This window comes from Balaenoptera musculus, chromosome 8 (assembly GCF_009873245.2).
Source record: "Balaenoptera musculus isolate JJ_BM4_2016_0621 chromosome 8, mBalMus1.pri.v3, whole genome shotgun sequence".
NCBI lineage: Eukaryota > Metazoa > Chordata > Mammalia > Artiodactyla > Balaenopteridae > Balaenoptera > Balaenoptera musculus.
Window position 1 is genome coordinate 2616208 of NC_045792.1, and position 20752 is coordinate 2636959.

The 20752-nt window shown below is 39.0% G+C and overlaps 1 protein-coding gene across 2 annotated transcripts in view; it reads right to left on the reverse strand.

The window, feature by feature from the left end:
- Window positions 1-20752, reverse strand: part of NTM (neurotrimin) — a 929539-nt gene that overhangs the window by 459933 nt on the left and 448854 nt on the right. The window lies entirely within an intron of this gene.

The window sequence follows — 20752 nt, forward strand, 5'->3', positions numbered from 1 at the left end:
TGCTCTCCAGCTCCATCCACAAACACATTGATCCAGCAACATTGACCTGCCTGGGCTCCCATGTACAACAAGACATTTTTTCCAAATCCATGTCCTCGCTCTGAATGTTCTGTACAGCTGGATTTTCTTTATCCCTATCCTGGTCTTCATCTCTATATAAAGAAAGTTTATGCATCCATTAGGGAGCTTATAGGGTGCTAGTTTCTCCAAGATGTCTTCCCTGATCCTCAGGGAAGGTGGGTTAGGTGGCAGTCCTCTGGGTGCCCATACAACCTGGAGCTTATTGGTGTCATTTCATGCATTACATTTATAGAAGCTATATGCCCCTGTCTGTCTCTGTGCTTCAACTCTGAGCTCCTTGAGAATGCGTCTATGTCTCATTCATCCTTTATCCTTAGCATCTATCACAGTGCAGATGTGATAGAACACATCCTGGGTAGATAAATAAAGGGACAGATGGCACCTCCCTAAGCATCTTTAGAGTGTATTAAATACAATCCCAAGCAAAGGCATTGAACTAACCCTAAAGCTCACTGTGGATAATGTTTGGGTTGGGGCTATGACTACAGTGCAGAGAGAACAAATTGCAACATGATTTGCAACTAGACAATTTACAGACGAGTTAGTTTGTTCTCCTACCAGAAAAACTGTTTAGACCACAGATTTTCTATTGGGTCCTAGGAGAACTGGTCAGTCAGGAAGCTCTACTCAGGCATTCTTATTCCGCTAGTTGGCTAACTCAACTGTGGTAGGGAGTCTCAATCATTGTTCTTTGATATGGGAGACTTCTATGACTTGGGGTCAACAATGACCATATCTGTTTCCTTATATGAGTAATTGCCTTGTAGATGGTAGGTATGAATTGGACCCTGGCAATATATCCAACATCCTGACCAATAAGACAAGCAAGTGTTATATTTTTAGAGCTAGACGCAACCTGACAAATGAGGTCTAGACTACTCTTCCCAGTTTACAGAAATGACAGTCTAAATACACATGTCCCATGTATATGGCAGCCTCTCCATGGAAACCAACACAGGCAGGACACAGAGCTTACTGCCTTTGGTAGAAAGTTGGAGTAGCACAGGCAACAGCAAAACTCTTACCTAAAAGATACAAATAATAGTGATGAGAATAGGAAAATATCTCACGCCGAGTGAAAAGGCAATGAAAATAGAAAGTATTATTCAAAATAATTTTAAGTCTCATCAACTGGACTGAAATACAGTTACAGCAGAAGCCTGCATATGTTTGCTTTGGGCTTTTGGGGGGTGATCTAGATGTAAAGGGCTGGTACTGAAGCAATGGGACCTTCCCCCATCACAGAACATTAACACCACTCCCCACTCCCAATTTCAGTTTTTGATCTCAAGCATTTTCCTAGTACCAGGCTCCGAGGAACAATGAGAAGATCATTCCTGGGCTAAGAAATGGTTGGTCTAGTCTAGACTGATGTCTGATCTGAGGTTACTGTCACATCAGATGGAGAGAAGGGGAGAGAATATTGCTGGATTTCAAGTATTGATATATGTGAAGCAAAGATGATTCCTCCATTCCTGAAGGAACCGCATGATTCCTACACACTGGCTCTGCCCCCAAATGAGGCATACCTTCTTGAATCCTCCTTGCAGGTCTGCCTGCAGCCTAAGTTTTGAGAGCAAGTCACCTTTTTTTCCTTATTATTATTATTAGCAATTGCAGGTATTTATATTACAAAATTATGTAATCAAAGTAATTTAATATGTAATAATAGCTAATATTCATTGAGTAGCCACCAGATTTCAGAGACCAAACTAACCACTTTATTATTTAACTTTCACAATAACTCAATATGATAAACATGATTATTATTCCTGTTTTATAGGAAAGAAACTCTAACCTTGAGCACTGTAATGACATACCTATCGCCCATACGACCAAATGACAGATGTAGTTTTGAAGTTAAATCTATGATCGCAGAACCAGAATCCTTAACCATCACTCAAAATCAAGTTCCTGCTCTAATGGGTTTATGACAGACTCTCAGGACTGAGTCCCTAGCCCTCTTCTAAGACATGCTTTGCTTAACTGTCTAGTTCCTGGTGGCTCCAACTCAATGTAGATAAAGCACAATATAGATAAAGAAATGACTAAAAAATGAAAATCAAATTATACATGTGATATTTAAATCAAAATGTTACCAGAAGTTAAAAAATTTAATAACCACCATTAAGCACAGAATAATTTACAGATAAGGTCTAACAAAATTACAAGATGTGGATAACCCCAAAATTAAAGTGTTTCAGAGAGAATAAGAGGTGAAACACTCCCCAGACCACTTGATGAGCCAGAATAGTCTTGATACCAAAGCCAGAAAAGGATAACACCAGAAAAGGATAACACCAGAAAAGGAAAATTGAGGTCATTTTCACCTATAGAGATACAAAATCCAGAGATACTTTTTTTTTTTTTTTAATGGCCAAGTGCTTTTATCTTAGGAAAGCACATTTGGTGTTATTTTAGAAAGCATATGAATATACCAGTCTACCTGAATGGATGTGCCTCTGGTGCTGAAGAGTGCTGTCTAACAAGGCTTGTCAAGCTATCATGGGCATACAGTGCCTCTGGAATCTCAGTGAATGCAGATTCTGATCTAGTAGGGCTGGGGTGGGCCTGACACTCTTTCTAACAGGCTCCCTGGTGGTGCTGATGCCGCCGGTCTGTCGACTACACTTGGAGAAGCCACGATGTAGATGACCAATTTTGGAGGAGTAGATTTCCAATTTAGTCAGAAACCTCTCCCCACCCGCATTCTAGAATATGAAAATCAGCCCATCCAATCCCTATTTATTTTTATCTCATGTATTTTCCTTGAGCTAGGCTCTGGGTTACAACCAGTAGATTTATTCAGCAAACTTCTGGAATTGTTGGTCACTTTAAAGGAGAAAAAACCCCAAAACTGTTATTCCCTTCAATAAATACAGAACAACTATTTAATAAAATGTGATATATTCATGATAGAAACTCAAAGAAAACTACAAATACAAGAGACTTCCTTCACTTGAAAAAAGAAATTCAAGACAAACATCATACTTAATATTGAAACTATTAGAAGCAGTAACTTTAGGGTCAGGGACAAAGCAGGGATGCCCTTTTTCACTGCTTCATTTCAGCAGCAAGTTGGAAGTCAGAGTCACAGAGAGACAACATGAAGAGATAAAAAAAATAAGAATTAAGAAAGAAGACAATGAAGTGCATTGTAATGTTTCTAATGATATGACTGCCTGTGTAGAAAATCCAAGTAAATCAAAAGAATAATTAGTATTAATATGCAAGTATAGAAAAGTTGCTGAATCTAAGATCAATACAGAAATATTAATTAAAACTTTAAACACAAACTGCACACACATAAAAAATTAATTAAGGGAGGCACTATTTATGATGGCAATGAAATAGGGTTTGTGGGAATTACTGTATAAAACATATGTAAGAGTTTTACAGAAAAAATAATAATCTTTTATTAAAAACTAAAAAATGATTCCTTAGTAAATGGAAGCACATTGTATGTTCCTGGGTGGAAAAACTCAACATCATAAATATATCAATTCACACCAAATTATTCTATAAATTTAATACAACTCCAGTATAAATCCCAAGAGAGTTTTGTACAGTATTATACATTAATTTTAGGAAGATGAACAAAGGGTCAGGAATAACTAAGATGAATTTGAAAAGCAAGATGGGAAGACTCATTCTACCAGATAGCAAGATGTATTTTAGAGCTGCAATAATTAAGACATTGTGGTATGGGTCTAAGTATAGACAACTGGACCAGTGGAACAGGATACAAGCCCCCAAACAGACCACAATATATGGAAATTGGGTTTAGGAAAGAAATGACATTGCAGGTTCTTGGGAAATCAATAAATGTTGCTGGACCCTTTTCTCAACCATACACAAAAATCAATTGCAGACAGATAGAACAGCTAAACACGAAAAGCAAAGCTTTGTCATTTTTAGAATACAAATATAAGGTAGCATTTTTATGTGCTTCTGGTAGGAAATGATTTCTTTTATGCAAACACACAAGCACACATACACAAAGAAAAATATAATTTTCCTTAATTAAAACAGAAACAAAACCAAAAAGCCCTTTTCTACCTCCCCCCTGCCTCCCAGAAAAGTAAAGTGACATACAAGTCACAGACTGGGAAAGAAATTTGCAGTTGCAATGCATATAAATATAAAAGAATTAGTATCCCAAGTGTGATAAAAGAAAGAAAGAAAACAATAGGAAAAATGAGTAGTTCAGATAGAGGAAAACCAAATGGTCAATAAGTATTTTAAAAGATGCTCAACAACACTAGTAATCAGGAAAATACAAATTAAAACAACACTAAGATATCATTACACATTCAGGAAATTGCCTACTCTCATGCACCCAAGTGAGAATTTAAACTGGTAAAACCATTTTATCAAGCAATTTGGCAATATCTAGAAATTTTGAAGGTGTGCTTATACAAACCCAGTAATTCTCTCTTACACGTACTCAAGGAGCCAAGTACAAGATTGTTTATTGCAGCATTGTTTGTGATAATTGGAAAAAACCCAATTGTCTTGCAACATCAGAGAGCTGAAACAGTGTTATATTTATAAAATGGAACACTGTACTGCAATTAAGATGGACTAAATATATATTTCATATATACATCATATATATCATATATGTGGTTTTATATATCATATATATGGTTACATATATATGTATATATCAATGAGAAAAAAATCAAATCTCAGAAACAAAGTCACATAAGCAAGGCATATAACTAAAAGGATATCATCAGACAGAGATTGTTTATAAAAGTTCAAAATCATGGAGAACAACATAATATTTTATCTACACAAATGCATTACAATTAGGAAAAAAATTCACTAAATTCATAATTATGGCTACCTATGGGGAGAGGAGAAAGAAGTGAGGAGAATGGAAATGAAGTAAAATAAACAGGGGAATTCAGCCTGACTGTAATGCTTTATTTCACTAACAAAGAGATCTGAGGTAAACGTGGTAAAAATGTTAAGATGTCAGAAAAATAGGTAGCTGGTACATATTTTTGTGTTTTATTATTCATCCTTTTTTCTATATATTTGGAAAACTCATTATAAATATTGATTTTAATTTTAATAGTGTTTGCATAAAAACATATGCAAATTTCCTTACTCAGTGGTTGATATAGTCAATGTACTTCTTCTACAGTGTCTTTTAACAAAAAGTTCTCCATGAAATTTTTTCCTTTCTCCTGGATGTGTGGAACACATTCAGGAGATAACGGTGTTCATCTTAGGGCACCTCCTGGTGTCAGCGGGTTTGTGGACACTATTTTGTGGCAGGCTCCTGACCCGCATTTTCTTTTTTTCCTTTTTATTTTATTTATTTATTTTTGGCTGCCTTGGGTCTTCGTTGTTGTGTGCGGGCTTTCTCTAGTTGTGGCGAGCGGGGGCTACTCTTCGTTGCGGTGTGCAGGCTTCTCATTGCGGTGGCTTCTCTTGTTGCAGAGCACAGGCTCTAGGCACGTGGGCTTCAGTAGTTGTGGCTCGGAGGCTCAGTAGTTCTGGCACATGGGCTTAGTTGCTCTGTGGCATGTGGGATCTTCCTGGACCAGGAATTGAACCTGTGTCCCCTGCATTGGCAGGTGGATTCTTAACCACTGCATCACCAGGGAAGTCCTGACCCGCATTTTCTTAACACAGTAAATTGTGAGAAATGAAACAGAAACCACAGCTTGCAAAACCACACTACAACTGGCAAAGCAAATGAACTCTCCCAAACCCTGACACACAACACGGGCTGGTTGGTCAAGGTGTTTTCATGTCAGCTCTTTCAGACCCTTGTGTTCCAAAACAAGACTACAGAATATACCACTCGTGTTCCAAAGAGAAGACCACTGACTTTTCCAGTGATGCAACTGGTCTGCAAAATCTGACCAGTCCCTGCTCAATTCCTGCCCACTAACTTCTGTCCTAAAGCCACAGGAGGATGAACCCCAGCCGCCAGAGCCCTGTGAAGTGCCCTTTCCTAACTTCTGAACCTCCTAAAGTCTCCAAGGCATTGCTCTCCCTTGCTCAGCAAATTCAATGATCCCAGCTTTGTATGACCAAAGGGCTTCCTTGGCCATCTTTGAATGGGGACCCCACAGTACTGTTGCCATAAATGTGGAGCTTGCCCTTCCAGTGTGGCCCCAGCCCACGGGTCACTAAGCATCTCTTGCCACTTTCCTCCTACTTAATGCCCCTGCTCTGAACTTACTAAGCCACTCACAGGTTTCTGAAGGGGGCATGTTCTTTCATCCGTAGAGGCTTTGCCAATTCGGCTCCTTCAGCAGGAATACTCTTCTCTCCTCCACTTCCCAAACTCACTCTCACTCATTCTTTTTTTTTTTTTAACATCTGTATTGGAGTATAATTGCTTTACAATGCTGTGTTTGTTGCTGGTCTATAATAAAGTGAATCAGCTATATGTATACATATATCCCCATATCTCCTCCTTCTTGCGTCTCCCTCCCAGCCTCTCCTATACCACCCCTGTAGGTGGTTACAAAGCACAGAGCTGATCTCCCTGTGCTATGCGGCTGCTTCCCATTAGCTATCTATTTTACATTTGGTAGTGTATATATGTTCATGCCACTCTCTCACTTTGTCCCAGCTTACCCTTCCCCCTCCCCATGTCCTCAAGTTCATTGTCTACATCTGCATCTTTATTCCTGTCCTGCCCCTAAGTTCTTCAGAACCAATTTTTTTTTTTTAGATTCCATATATATGTGTTAGCATACGGTATTTACTTTTCTCTTTCTGACTTACTTCACTCTGTATGACAGACTCTAGGTCCATCCACCTCACTACAAATAACTCAGTTTTGTTTCTTTTATGGCTGAGTAATATTCCATTGTATATATGTGCTACATCTTCTTTATTCATTCATCTGTTGATGGACACTTAGGTTGCTTCCATGTCCTGGCTATTGTAAACAGACCTGCAATGAACACTGTGGTACATGCCTCTTTTTGAATTATGGTTTTCTCAGGGTATATGCCCAGTAGTGGGATTGCTGGGTCGTATGGTAGTTCTATTTTTAGTTTTTTAAGGAACCTCCATACTCTTCTCCATAGTGGCTGTATCAAGTTACATTCCCGCCAAAAATGCAAGAGGGTTCCCTTTTCTCCACACCCTCTCCAGCATTTATTGTTTGAGATTTTTTGATGATGGCCATGCTGACCGGTGTGAGGTGATACCTCATTGTAGTTTTGATTTGCATTTCTCTAATGATTAGTGATGTTGAGCATCCTTTCATGTGTTTGTTAGCAATCTGTATATCATTTTTGGAGAAATGTCTATTTAGGTCTTCTGCCCATTTTTGGATTGGGTTGTTTGTTTTTTTGATATTGAGCTGCATGAGCTGCTTGTAAATTTTGGATATTAATCTTTTGTCAGTTGCTTCATTTGCAAATATTTTCTCTCATTCTGAGGGTTCTCTTTTCATCTTTTTTATGGTTTCCTTTGCTGTGCAAAAGCTTTTAAGTTTCATTAGGTCCCATTTCTTTATTTTTGTTTTTATTTCCATTTCTCTAAGAGGTGGGTCAAAAAGGATCTTGCTGTGATTTATGTCATAGAGTGTTCTGCCTATGTTTTCCTCTAAGAGTTTTATAGTGTCTGGCCTTACATTTAGGTCTTTAATCCATTTTGAGTTTATTTTTGTGTATGGTGTTAAGGAATGCTCTAATTTCATTCTTTTACATGTAGCTGTCCAGTTTTTCCCAGCACCACTTATTGAAGAGGTTGTCTTTTCTCCATTGAATATTCTTGCTTCCTTTATCAAAGATAAGGTGACCATATGTGGTGGGTTTATCTCTGGGCTTTCTATCCTGTTCCATTGATCTATATTTCTGTTTTTGTGCCAGTACCATACTGTCTTGATTACTACTAGCTTTGTAGCATAGTCTGATGTCAGGGAGCCTGATTCCTCCAGCTCCGTTTTTCTTTCTCAAGATTGCTTTGGCTATTCAGGGTCTTTTCTGTTTCCATACAAATTGTGAACATTTTTGTTCTAGTTCTGTGAAAAATGCCATAGGTAGTTTGATAGGATTGCATTGAATCTGTAGATTGTTTGGGGGTTGTATAGTCCAGTTTCACAATGTTGATTCTTCCAATCCAAGACATGGTATAGTCTCTCAGCTGTTTGTATCATCTTTAATTACTTTCATCAGTGTCTTATAGTTTTCTGCATACAGGTCTTTTGTCTCCTTAGGTAGGTTTATTCCAAGGTATTTTATTCTTTTTGTTGCAGTGGTAAATGGGAGTATTTCCTTAATTTCTCTTTCAGATTTTTCATCATTAGTGTATAGGAATGCAAGAGATTTCTGTGCATTAATTTTGTACCCTGCTACTTTACCAAATTCATTGATTAGCTCTAGTCGTTTTCTGGTAGCATCTTTAGGATTCCCTATGTATACTATCATATCATCTGCAAACAGTGACAGTTTTACTTCTTTTCCAATTTGGATTCCTTTTATTTCTTTTTCTTCTCTGATTGCTGTGGCTAAAACTTCCAAAACTACGTTGACTAATAGTGGGCAAACTTGACTTGTTCCTGATCTTAGTGGAAATGGTTTCAGTTTTTCACCATTGAGAAAGATGTTGGCTGTGGGTTTGACATATATGGCCTTTATTATGTTGAGGTAAGTTTCCTCTATGCCTACTTTCTGGAGGTTTTTATCATAGATGGGTGTTGAATTTTGTTTCTAAAGCTTGGCCTGGCATCTACTGAGATTATCATATGGTTTTCCATCCTTCAACTTTGTTAATATGGTTATCATATTGATTGATTTGAATATATTGAAGAATCCTTGCATTCCTGGGATAAACCCCCACTTCATCATGGTGTAGGATGCTTTAATAATGTGCTGTTGGGAATGCTGGGGGCTTAGTATTTTTGTTGAGGATTTTTGCATCTACGTTCATCAGTGATATTGGCCTGTAGTTTTCTTTCTTTGTAACATCTTTTTCTGGTGTTGCTATCAGGGTGATGGTGGCCTCATAGAATGAGTTTGGGAGTGTTCCTCCTCTGCTTATTTTGGAAGAGTTTGAGAAGGATAGGTGTTAGCTCTTCTCTAAATGTTTGATAGAATTCACCTGTGAAGCCATCTGGTCCTGGACTTTTGTTTGTTGGAAGATTTTTAATCACAGTCTCAATTTCAATGCTTGTGATTGGTCTGTTCATGTTTTCTATTTCTTCCTGGTTCAGTCTCCAAAGGTGGTGGTTTTCTAAGAATTTGCACATTTCTTCCAGGTTTTCCATTTAATTGGCATACAGTTGCTTGTAGTAATCTCTCACAATCCTCTGTATTTCTGCAGTGTCAGTGGTTACTTCTCCTTTTTCATTTCTAATTCTACTGATTTGAGTCTTCTCCCTTTTCTTCTTGATGAGTCTGGCTAAAGGTTTATCAATTTTGTTTATCTTCTCAAAGAACCAGCTTTTAGTTTTATTGATCTTTGCTATCGTTTCCTTCATTTCTTTTTCATTTATTTCTGATCTGACATTTATGATTTATTTCCTTCTGCTAACTTTGGGATTTTTTTGTTCTTCTTTCTCTAACTGCTTTAGGTGTAAGGTTAGGTTGTTTATTTGAGATGTTTCTTGTTTCTTGAGGTAGGATTGTATTGCTATAAACTTCCCTCTTAAAACTGCTTTTGCTGCATCCCATAGGTTTTGGGTCATCGTGTTTTCATGGTCATTTGTTTCTAGGTAGTTTTTGATTTCCTCTTTGATTTCTTCAGTGACCTCTTGGTTATTCAGTAGTGTATTGTTTAGCCTCCATGTGTTTGTATTTTTTACAGATTTTCCCCTATAATTGATATCTAGTCTCATAGTGTTGTGGTCGGAAAAGATACTTGATATGGTTTCAATTTTCTTAAATTTACCAAGGCTTGATTTGTGACCCAAGATATGATCTATCCTGGAGAATATTCTATGAGCACTTGAGAAGAAAGTGTATTCTGTTGTTTTTGGATGGAATGTCCTATAAATATCAATTAGGTCTATCTTGTTTCATGTGTCATTTAAAGCTTGTGTTTCCTTATTTATTTTCATTTTGGATGATCTGTCCATTGGCGAAAGTGGGGTGTTAAAGTCCCCTACTATGATTGTGTTACTGTCGATTTCCCCTTTTATGGCTGTTAGCATTTGCCTTATGTATTGAGATGCTCCTATGTTGGGTGCATAAATATTACAATTTTTATATCTTCTTCTTGGATTGATCCCTTGATCATTATGTAGTGTCCTTCTTGTCTCTTGTAATAGTGTTCTTTTAAGTCTATTTTGTCTGATATTGAGTATTGCTACTCCAGCTTTCTTTTGATTTCCATTTGCATGGAATATCTTTTCTATCCCTCACTTTCAGTCTCTATGTGTCCCTAGGTCCTGAAGTGGGTCTCCTGTAGACAGCATATACACAGGTCTTGTGTTTGTATCCATTCAGCCAGTGTATGTCTTTTGGTTGGAGAATTTAATCCATTTACATTTAGGTAATTATTGATATGTATGTTCCTATTACCATTTTCTTAATTGTTTTGGGTTTGTTATTGTAGGTCTTTTCCTTCTCTTGTGTTTCTTGCCTAGTAAAGTTCCTTTAGCATTTGTTGTAAAGCTGGTTTCATGGTGCTGAATTCTCTTAGCTTTTGCTTGTCTGTAAAGGTTTTAATTTCTCTGTCCAATCTGAATGAGATCCTTGCTTGGCAGAGTAATCTTGGTTGTAGGATTTTCCCTTTCATCACTTTAAATATGTCCTGTCTCTTCTGGCTTGCAGAGTTTCTGCTGAAAGATCAGCTGTTAACCTTATGGGGATTCCCTTGTATGCTACTTGTTGCTTTTCCCTTGCTGCTTTTAATATTTTTTCTTTGTATTTAATTTTTGATAGTTTGATTAATATGTGTCTTGACATGTTCCTCCATGGATTTATCCTGTATGGGACTCTCTGTACTTCTTGGACTTGATTGACTATTTCCTTTCCCGTATTAGGGAAGTTTTCAACTATAATCTCTTCAAATATTTTCTCAGTCCCTTTCTTTTTCTCTTCTTCTTCTGGGACCCCTATAATTCTAAAGCTGGTGCATTTAATGTTGTCCCAGAAGTCTCTGAGACTGTCCTCAATGCTTTTCATTCTTTTTTCCTTATTCTGCTCTGTGGTAGTTATTTCCACTATTTTATCTTCCAGGTCACTATCTGTTCTTCTGCCTCAGTTATTGTGCTATTGATTACTTCTAGAGAATTCTAAATTTCATTTATTGTGTTGTTCATCATTACTTGTTTGCTCTTTCTTTCTTCTCGGTCCTTGTTAAACGTTTCTTGTATTTTCTTCATTCTATTTCCAAGATTTTGGATCATCTTTACTATCATTACTCTGAATTCTTTTTCAGGTTGACTACCTATTTCCTCTTCATTTGTTTGGTCTGGTGGGTTTTTACCTTGCTCCTTCAGCTGCTGTGTATTTCTTTGTCTTCTCATTTTGCTTAACTTACTGTGTTTGGGGTCTCCTTTTCACAGCCTGCAGGTTTGTAGTTCCCATTGTTTTTGGTGTCTGCCCCCAGTGGGTAAGGTTGGTTCAGTGGGGTGTGTAGGCCTCCTGGTGGAGGGGACTGGTTATTGTATTCTGGTGGATGAGGCAGGATCTTGTCTTGCTGGTGGGCATGACTGCGTCCAGGTGTGTGTCTTCAGGTGCCTGTGAACTTATTATGATTTTAGGCATCCTCTCTGCTAATAGGTGGGGTTGTGTTCCCGTCTTGCTAGTTGTTTGGCACAGGGTGTCCAGCACTGTAGCTTGCTGGTCGTTGAGTGGAGCTGGGTCTTAGTGATGAGATGGAGATCTCTGGGAGAGCTCTCAGTGATTGATATTACGTGGGGCTGGGAGGTCTCTGGTGGACCAATGTCCTGAACTCGGCTCTCCCACCTCAGAGGCTCAGGCCTGACACCCAGCTGGAGCACCCAGACCCTGATGATGTTGTTTGAATCCTTAACTCAGCCCTGGCTGGAATCTATTTTATTCCTTGACTTTCCAAGTCTCCTATTTATTTCTGAAATTTTGGTAACTTGCTACTCACAATTGAAGGCAGGAATGCATGTGGTCATTCAAAATAAATGGCACAATATAAGAAGGATAAGTAATTCCTGCTAGTGTTGGAGGGTCTCCTGCAGAGGCAGGGGGTGGCTGTGGCTCACTACGGGGACAAGGACACTGGCAGCAGAAGTTCGAGGAAGTGTTCCTTGGTGTGAGCCCTCCCAGCGTCTGCCATTAGCCCCACCAAAGAGCCCTGGTCCTCACTCATTCTTTACCCAGCCCCGGTGGCTCTTCCTCCCAAGGGGCTGAATCCTAGTACCTTCCCTACCTTACAGCATTTTTCACACTTATATTTCCATTTTCTGTGTTCCTATATGTCACTCCCCTGAGATCAGTAGTCCTCTTCCTTGACTGCATGTTGGAAACACTCAGGAACTTGAAATATTTGACTTATTAATATGGGGCATTGTCTGGATATCTGGATTTTTAAAAACACCGAGGTGATTCTAATGTGCAGCTAAGATTGGAAATCACTGCAGTACTGGCAAGCTCTTTGAGTGCAGAAGTTCTCTTATTTGCCATTGTAGCATGAACACCTAGCACAGTGCTGGAGTCTTAATAAATGCTTATTGAGTAAAAGAAGGTATTTACGGAGAATCACATTCTGATTCTGATGCGAAGTACCCCACCAGCTTGACGTGTCACTATATTTGGCAACAGCACTTGGCAGTAATTCCCAAATCAATAAGTATAACTCAATTATAGAATTACCACAATTCGTTAGAGTTATTGATTTCACATTTCAGTCACTCTTGCTGTGGGACTGTGAGTTCTTTGAGGGGAGGGACCACATCCTATTCATTTTATACCTCCAGGGCCAAGAACAGTTCATGACCTATAAAATTTCTCAACAACTTGTACTTAACTTATTTAACTGACCATAAATTGAATAACCTCAGTTTAGTTAGTCATCAAAAGCCTCAGAAGGGCTTCTATTATTGGACAACCTTAGCATCCCACTGGTTCATTCAGTGTCCAACTCCCCATGATGATCATTTCACGAGTTCTCTCTTCTTCAGCCTTGAACCTCCATCCACCATCCTCAGATTCACCTCATGACCTCACTTCCTAAATCACTGAGAAAATTAAACTGTTCAGAAGAGTATTTGTTCGACTTACCACCCCTTTATCCACCTGCCAGTATCCGTACCCACAGCGAACACCAGATCCCACTCCATCTAATGGGCAGTCATCCCTCAGTATCCAAGAGAGATAGGTTCTAGGACCCCCTGTGAACACTGAAATCCAAGGATGCTCAAGTCCCTCTGTAAAATGATGCAACATTTTCATATAACATATGCACTTCCTCCCATATACTTTACATCATCTCTAGATTATTTATAATATTGAATACAATGTAAAAGCTGTAAAAATAGTTGTAAATACAATGTAAATAGTTGCCAGTGTGGGGCAAATTCAAGTTCTGTATATTGGAAATTTCTGGATATTTTTTTCCTGAATAGTTTCAATATGCTGCTGGTTGAAACCGCGGATGTGGAACTTGCGGATACAGAGGGCTAACTGGACTCAAAGACATCATTCAACCATACTTCACACTCTCTCCTACAGGTCATTTTTTCTCTTCTTTCTGGATCATTTCCACCAACATACAAACATCTTATTGTGTATTTTATTTAAAACAAAACAAAACAAAACTCTATTTGACCTTACTTCTCCTCTCATTCTTTGCCCCCCTCCTAGTAAAAGATGTCTCAAAAAAGTTGTCTGTTTTCTATTCACCTTTTCATGTTCTCTCTTAAATTATCTTCAGGCTTCTGCTCCCACCTGAACCTGTTCTGAAGGCCGCTGTTGAACCCCCTGCCTCCAAATCTAAAGGTCACTTCTCAGCCTCATCTAACGCGACCTATTAGCAGCATTTAATCACTCCACCCTCCGTGATACACCTTCTTCACATGGCATCCATATTCTTGGTTGTTCCTTTACAGGTTCCTTAATATTGGAGGGCTCAAGGGCTCAATCCAAAGCTCTTGTCTCCATTCCTATTCACTTCCTTGGGGATCTCATTTGCAATCATGGCTTTAAGTAACATCCATATGCCAACAAAGTCCAAGTTTACATCTCTGGTTCAAATCTGAACTAGGTAAATGAATACGCATTTGCAGACTCTTCACCTCCACCCATGTCAAATAGACACATTAAACTCAGCATCTTCAAAACGGAGCTCCTGACCTGACCTCCCAGACGTGATCCCCTCACAGTCTTTACTGTCTCTGCTGATGGCAAATTCATGCTTCCAGTGGTCCAGGCCAAATGCCTTGCAGTCCTACATGCCTACATGCCTCTTCCTTTTTCTCACACTCCAAATTCAGTCCTTCAGGAAATCATGTTTCTCTACCATAGATGTGTATCCAAACACTCATCACTTCTCAATGGCTGCCCTGCTACCACCTTGGTCTACACCACTGCTCTCTCTTCCTGGGTTACTACAATAGTTTTCCTTATCTTTCTCCCCACATTTACATTTGTCCATGCCCAGCCAAGTCTAGTCTCAACATTGCAGCTGAAAAAGTCGTGATTCTTTTCAAATGTAAGTTCTGTGCAAAGCCCAGCAGTGGCTGTCATTTTCTCTCCGAGTAAAAGCCTATGTCCTTACAATGACCTATAAGTCTCTCCCTTTCGAGCTTCCTGTTATCTTTATTACCTTCACTCCCACCCCATCCCTGGGCTCACTTAGCTTCAGACACTGACTACCTTGCTACTCACTGAGCCTGCCCCACAGGCTCCTCAGGGCTTTTGCGCCGGCTGATTCTTTGCCTGGATTATTCTTTCCCCTGATGTCCACATGCTTCATTTCCTCATCTCCTTCAAATATTTGCTCTGATGTCAGGGTCTACCCTGATGACCCTGTTAAAACTGCCACCTTCCCCAGCCCTGAAACGCCAATCTTTAACCTTTTTCTGGTTCTTTTCTATCTTCTGTTACTGTAAAACCTACAGCATGATTCATTTACTTATTACATTACCATTGATTGTTCAATCCACTTTCTACCTTGAGAGTCTAAACTCAAAGAAGGCAGGAATATTTGTTTTATTCGTGGACATATACAAGGCACCTAGAAGAGTGTCAGTACATAGTAGGCGCTCAGTAGATATTTATTGAGTGAATGAATAATGGATTTTTTTTTAATTCTAGAAAATTCTTTTTTAAAACTTAAGCCTCTCTTTTTTATTCATCCAGTTTCAGTATCTTCTATCTGATCATTTTGAGTGCATATTTTATTGAGGTATGTGTCTGTGCACGCACATGTACATATACACACACGGTCATATATTTTTAACTTTCTTTTGCATGTTCCATATTTTCGCATTGACAATTTTTTATTGACCATTGAACTAAGGACTTTCTCTACACTATCTCCACTCCCCACAACAATGCAAAAAGGTAGATATACCTATATTTATTTTAAATATGCAGAAAACGAAGCCCAGGGGAATTTATTAATTTGTAACACAACTAGTAGATCACAGAGTCGGGGTTTGAATATAGTCTGCTGCTCTGATGGTTCACCCTCACATAGGAATGCAGAATACAAACAAGGCCAGACACTAAACGGTACTACTTCTGTCTTTCTCGCCGGGAGCTCCTTCAGGTCTGTGACATCCTAAACGGCTAGACTCCAGACACAGGAGGCAGGACCCGCCTTCCTGGACCAGCAGGCACTGAGCATGCGCACGGTCCAGCGTGGTTCCCCTCCCCGGCCACAGCAGCTGCAAGCCAGGAACCAGGTCAACCTTCCCTCCACCTGATGTAAAAATAAATAACCGTGCAAAAAAATCCAATCTCCGTTTGGAGGCACTAAATCCCCTCTCCCTTCCAGATGGCTGGGAGATTTCTCCCAGGTGGTAAATATATTATTAAGAAGTCATTTCACCATGAAATTGACTATTCAAAACACAGACAGAAGTTAATATATTAGGACAACCTGTCTGAAAACTCGCTTTGGAGAAAATTTATTTTTGTTTAATATAAAACCTGGTATTATACAAGACCCCTTTCTACCTCAGGCAGTTAAAGTCATCCTCAGTTAGAACATGTCAGGGAGCGCACCACCAGGAGTCCTATCACCCACCTAGAACCGGTGATTCCCCCTCCCTATGTGGAGCCCTACATCAGGGCAGGTAACGATGCTGGGTCTCACAAGATGTTATACATAGACTTGGGTGCACAGTAACTTTCTCCATCCGGGAGCTGAGGAGCTTAAAAATCCTTTGCTGGTCTTGTTCTAGGTTGGCCTTCAAACTAATGATTAAGGACCATGCTGGGCAAAGGTGCTAGAATTAGCATGACTTAGGAGGGATCCGTTTCATCATTAGAAAAACCATATCAGTCATGAAACAGAACAAGGGCTCTTAGCAAGGACCCAATTGAATGTGACTCTCCTAAATATTAACTCATTCATGCATTGCTGATTCACTCTTTAATAGCCGATTTCTTAGATTACAGAGACAATTACTGGAGCAGGTTACTGGCTATCAGTGAACATCTACATTATAATGAGAACAGGGTTTGAGAATTTGCACAATCTGTTAGAAAAATGCAATTTACAGAGTCACTAACTACTTAATTGAGAGGTGAGGGTTAGAGAAGACATGACAGAGGAAGTACCTTTTCAAAGGATCTTGAAGATGGGGTGAACTTCATGGGAAACTTGAAAGAAATGCTTATCTACAAAGGGCCCCTGCCTGCCCTGGTCTTGACACCAACATGGCTCAAAAAATATTTATTCCTTCCCCAGAAAATCTAAAAAAGGGTGGAAATATGTATACCTATGACTGATTCACTTTGCCGTACAGCAAGAAACTAACACAACATTGTAAAGCATTATACACCAATAAAAATTAATAATAAAAAAGTATTTATTCCTTCTCCAGCCAAGGTTTTTCAGGTTAATATAGATGTACTTTCTTCTGTAGCCTGACTTTTTTGTTTTGAGTTTTGTCAGTAAAGTTTAAAGACAAAATGCAAAATATTTCATAACTTATATGTAGGGAATACTGAGGTTCTCCACAGGCCTCACAAGAGACTTCCCTTTTGTTTTAAAACGAATCCCCTCAGGAGTGACAGATTTATTACTAATCACGCAATGAATTTGTTACACATCACCAGTAGCAAAATCGAACTGACACCTAAATAATGTCTATTAAAGAATTTCTTAATTTAGTCAATTATTTTGATCTAACTAATTACTCACTTAAATAAGAATTCATTCAAGCAACTGCCTAGGCTTCTTTTTCAGAAAAAAACAAAACAAAACAAAACAAACCAGTTCCAGAGTAATTAGTAAACCAGTAATTAATAATCCCCTGAGGAATGAAACCACTTTTCACATATTTAAAGTAAATAAAGCATCCCTTAATGGGTAACTGACTTCTGCAGAGACTCAGTAAAGGTCCAGACACTCATAAAATGGAGAGAACTCTACAAGGGACGTCGTGCTCATTGGAAAACCATTTTAAATGAGCTTGAATTTCCAGCCTCAGATACCAGTATAGATACTAAAAAGATGTGTTAATGTGATTTAGAAACATGGACCCACCCTTCGCGCACACACAGCACTAACTGTCTCCTTTCTGTGTTGCAGACATTGTGCTGTGCTCTGGAATATAAAAATGAGAATTCCCTTAACAATAATTTTAATTCACTCACTACTTCAGTCCAAAAAGGTTTAAAGGAGATTTACAAAAATGAAAAAGCAAGAGCTCTGCCCTGGAGAAGCTTTTAAACTATTTTACAGAATTAGAATTCCATGAGAAACCTTGAAAGACAGAGGAAGAACCAGGAAATGCAAGGTGGTAGATATCCTGATTATTTTGAAGAAATGTTTTTATTGGAATATAAATACATATAGAGTGGACAGCGTGAGCAGTATTCCCACAGAAGACAGAACTGCTTTAGTGCCATCACTGGTCGAAGAAATAGAACATCACCCTTATTCAGAAGCCCCTCTCTTGACCCCTCCCTACCTCTGCTTTCCAAAAGTAACACTATCCTGACTTCTATCAACAGCTTAGTTCTGTCTGTTTCATACGCTATATACCCAGGATCCCCTGCGGTGAATTCCTCAGCACCTGGCTATCTTTGTTCAACATTCTTCCATGTTATATACAGTTTGTCAGTCTTAGTGTTTATACTATTCCATTGGATGAATATATCCCAATCCATTAGACTGTTCATATGAGTTACTTCCAGTTTAAGGGTAAAACAAATAGTACAGCTATGAACATTTTTGTAAAATATCTGTTGGGGCATGTATATATCTATGCTTGGGGAATCTTCACTGGGAAGAATAACATGCAATTCTGTAGTTGGTAGCTCTAAATAATTTTCTAAAGGGTTTGTACCCACTTAGACCCCCAGCAGCAGCGTAAGGGGGTTCTAGTTGCTCTACACCTTCATCAGCACTTGGCATTGTTAGTCTTTTAATTTTAGCCATTCTGAGAGATTCACAGTAATATATCATTGTGGTTTTAATTTAAATGTCCCTAATAATTAGTGAGGTCAAGTTCCTTTACAAATATTAGTCATTTTGTGACGTGTCTATTTAAATCATTTGGTCATTTCTATTGGATGTCTGTCTTTTTATTTCTGATTTGTAAGAGCTGTTTACACATTCTAGGTATGTCTTTTGTCAGTTATGTGTACTGTGAATATCCCAAATGCTCAGATCAGGAGCTTAAATTCAATCCCCTGTTACTGGGTCATATGTCATAGCATATGTCATAGCCTTTAAACACACATAATATACAAACATATTTGGCAATTTTCATTTGACATTTTGAATGGTTAGAGTGGGATTTGTGCATTAAACTTTGCACTATCACTTGAACCTTAAAAACAGAGAAATGGCTCCAGATCTGAGCTCCAAAAGATAAAGAAAGTCTAAGTAAAAAACAAAGAACAAGTATCTACCATCCCCTAAAATCTCTTATTCTTCTTACCATACATTTACTCTACAGGTTAGTAAGCCCCATGAGGGCGGGGACCTTTGCAGGTCCGGTTTGCTGCTGTGTTCCTCGGAGTTGACAACAATACTGAGCACGTAGGAAGGATGCCAAAGACGTTTATTGAATGAAATGATGACCAGGGTCACATGGCAATGACCTGTCTCAGAGGATTTTAACTGCCTTATACCCACCAATAATGAACACCAACCCCATCTTACTTGTTAGCTATTAAGGAAGCAAGCATTTCAGGTCATATAGCCAATGGGAAGCAGTAGAGCAAGGTGATTTAAATCATGCCCTATAGAGCAAAAACACCTAGGTTTGGATCCTGGCACTAGTGCTAAGTAGCTGTGTGACCTGGTTAAGTTATCTAACCTCTCTGTGCCTCAGATTCCTCATGTGTAAAGTACACATAATAATATCATTTAACCCACTGTGTTGCCGTGCAGATGAAAAAAATTAATGCATGTGAACTATTTCAAGGCAACTTGGTCTGTGGTACGAGCTCACTAAGTAGTAGGGATGGGGATGATTTCGGTGGTGACGACACTGGTGCTGATGATAACAGAGGCTCTATTTGGTAGACCTGGGTCGTGCATCTGAGATTGACATTAGCATTCTGCAATCTTCTTTGGAGTTCTTCTTCCTTCAGACTCTCTCTTTTTATACCCAGCCTTTCCCCTTGGGTGCTGTCTTCATGTCCTGCTCTGTTCCGCAGTGCATAGCTAGCCCTGTCTCTCCACCACACCTGGGCCCAGCTCCAGATACAGCTTATCCAGAAACCAGGCGGAGAAGCTGAGAGGTAAGTGCTTCCCTAGTAAGTGAAGCCTAATGGAAAAACCTGGAGGCTGGCAGATCTGGGCCCAGATCTTGATTCATCTTTGGTGGCCTATGGGACCTGAATGACTTTTTTGACAGTAACCTACTAACTCTCCATTGTCTCATCTGTAAAACAAATAAAATTATATCTATGTCATGAAATTGATGTAAGAATCAAAAATGATATATTGTATTTAAAGCACCCGATTAAGTGCCTGGGCGTAGCCAGCTGTCACAAACGGTGGTGACTGCCGGTGACCCATCAGAGTACCACCTGGCACTCTAAGACCTTCTCCCCCAATTAGGAGCATGAGTCTGGAATCAGATGGGGTCCAAAACATCCCTCTGCCACTTACTAGCTGTGTGACCTTGGGCAACTCATATAAACCTCTCTGTGCTTTAGCTCGCTTCCTTGTAAAATGGGGATAATATTAGTACCTACTTCTTCGGGTACTTTGAGGATTAAATGAGATAATGTATATGAAACACATTTCCTGGAGCGTATTATATGTCAGCTAATGTTAGCTATTGATAAAAATGACAGAAATGGAGAGTGAATTGCTGGTGCTGACACAGCTAGGAAATGCTGGCTAGGTAGACAAACTCAGGTCTGTCTGACTCAAAACCCACATCCTTTCCACTGTTCTACAATTTTTATATACCCAAATCAAGAAAGATATCTAAGGAAAACATGCAGACGTGTGTAATCTATTTAATAATGATTATATTTATAAACTTCTGTTCAAGATACAGCCAACAGGATACATTTTGTGAGCTTAATATCTTCTGGGCTAGTTACTATTACAGAGAAAAACTTTATTT